Below are 1,989 nucleotides of genomic sequence, written 5' to 3' on the forward strand. Positions count from 1 at the left end.
CACTGTGTGCTTGGATGTGTACGCAATTGTAACGTCACAAAGATGAAGTGACGTCATGAAGGTAAAAGGAAGTGACTTCATTACAGACACGATCTTTACTTACAAAACACACACACATGGACAAACATAGGCACTCACACAGATGTGATGTCACTTACTGCTGCCATCTTACTACCACATAGGAGTAAATGATGTCAAATACGGAAGTGATGTCACTATACAGGCAATGATGTGATTAGTCGCTGCTTTGATCTCACTGGCTACTGCTGTTTCCACGTTTCCCAGCAGGTAAAAGCGCGGGAATTTTCCCGTATGCATAGAGGTGCTTGCACCTCATTCATTACTCACTCTTGCAATGCCTCAACCTGCAAAGATGTCCAGAAGCTCCTCCTACTCTGAGGTTGATGACCCTCAGCCATCAACTTCTTCGGTGCCTCCTTCAAAGGTGCCTCAGCGACGCCCTTTGTGCCTCCTCTTCCAGGTCATCCACATTTTTTGACTACTCCTCCAAGGGGAGTGGGGATGAGTGGCTCCCTGGGAGGTCGGAAGGACAGCAAGACCCCACATTCGATGTAAGTTCAGATGAAGACCTGGACTACGTTGGACAACTGGACCTAACAATGGATAGTGATGAACCACTATCCATGTATGTTGAACAACTTAGGTCCGTGAATGTCCCAGTGACAGACAGGTTCGTTTGGAGGAGGAAGGATAATATCCCATTCCGTTGTGGGTTCTGAAGCGACCCAGATGTAAAGGTGCTGCTGGATGTTTCCAGTATGCCATTGGAGATCTTATCATGTCTCTTCATGGAAGATCTCCTTGATCACATCACTGAGGAGACCAACTGGTAAGTTATTGCTTTTGGGTTCTTTCCATTTTTTATCCATACTGAATAAATATCTTGCATTGAGCAGCCAGAGTGTATTACTTTTTCTTTTTCACTCCCATAGTTATGCAGTTGCCCACCCTCCTGCCCCTTCCCCTCACATGAGGAAGTGGAAGCCCACATCCAGGCAGGTCATGGCATACCTTGGGATCCGCGTCATAATGGGTGTGGAAACTTCTGGTCGACCAACCGTGTCCTGCATCACGAACTTGTTGCCAAGGTCATGACAAGGGATCAGTTCGACCAGTTGACGACTCACCTCCATTTCGCCCACTTGGAGGAAGGAGCTCCACACCCGGAGGACAGGATATAGAAGCTCTGACCAGTCGGAGAGTCCCTCAATGACTCGTTCCGATCGGTCTTCATGCCTGGGCAGGACATTGCCATAGACGAGTCGTTGTGGAAGTTCTGTGGGCGGCTAGGCTTCAAGACCTACAACCCAACCAAGAGGGCGAGGTTCGGGTTGAAGGTCAATAAGCTTTGTGCCAGTACCAGCCTGGCTGCAGGATATACCTCTTGCTTTAAGGTGTACACTGGGAAGGATGTGGAAGGACCGTAGCAATGTCACCATGATGTCTACTGTCAAAACCGCTGCAATGGATGGGGACAAACTGTTGGTAGTAAAAGATTACAATGTCGGCATGAAAGGTGTCGACGTTGGTGATCAGATGGCCAGTTCTTACTCAACGACTTACCGCCCCAAGGTCTGGTACAGGAAGGTCTTCTTTTTCCTCTACATGGCCATTGTCAATGCCTGGGCCATCCATCTTGCCCTGGGAACGGAGGAATCACAGAAAGCCTCCTGAGCTGGCCTTGCCTCTGAGCTCTTGGGGCAGTTCAGAGAAGGGGCCGACTCTACAAGGAGTAGAGCTGTGCTGTATCCATCTACAGCCGCTCCTCCTTGTAATCGAATGCATTACGTCTCTGAGATACCCGGCAAGAAGAGGAGGTGCAGGGTGTGTTCCAGCCATGGACGCAGACGGAGCAGCAGAAGCTACTGTGCTGACTACAACGTCAGTTTATGCACCTACGGGTGTTTTCAAGAGTGGCATGCCACTTTATGAGAAGTGGCGTGTAGCAAGAATAAATATATTCTTTAT

The 1,989-nt window shown here is 49.0% G+C and overlaps 1 pseudogene; it reads left to right on the top strand.

The window, feature by feature from the left end:
• The first annotated feature begins 355 nt into the window (after nt 1–355).
• On the top strand, nt 356–1,278 carry LOC119582246 (annotated as a pseudogene).
• The last annotated feature ends 711 nt before the right edge of the window (nt 1,279–1,989 follow it).

Source organism: Penaeus monodon, chromosome 15 (assembly GCF_015228065.2).
Source record: "Penaeus monodon isolate SGIC_2016 chromosome 15, NSTDA_Pmon_1, whole genome shotgun sequence".
Lineage (NCBI taxonomy): Eukaryota > Metazoa > Arthropoda > Malacostraca > Decapoda > Penaeidae > Penaeus > Penaeus monodon.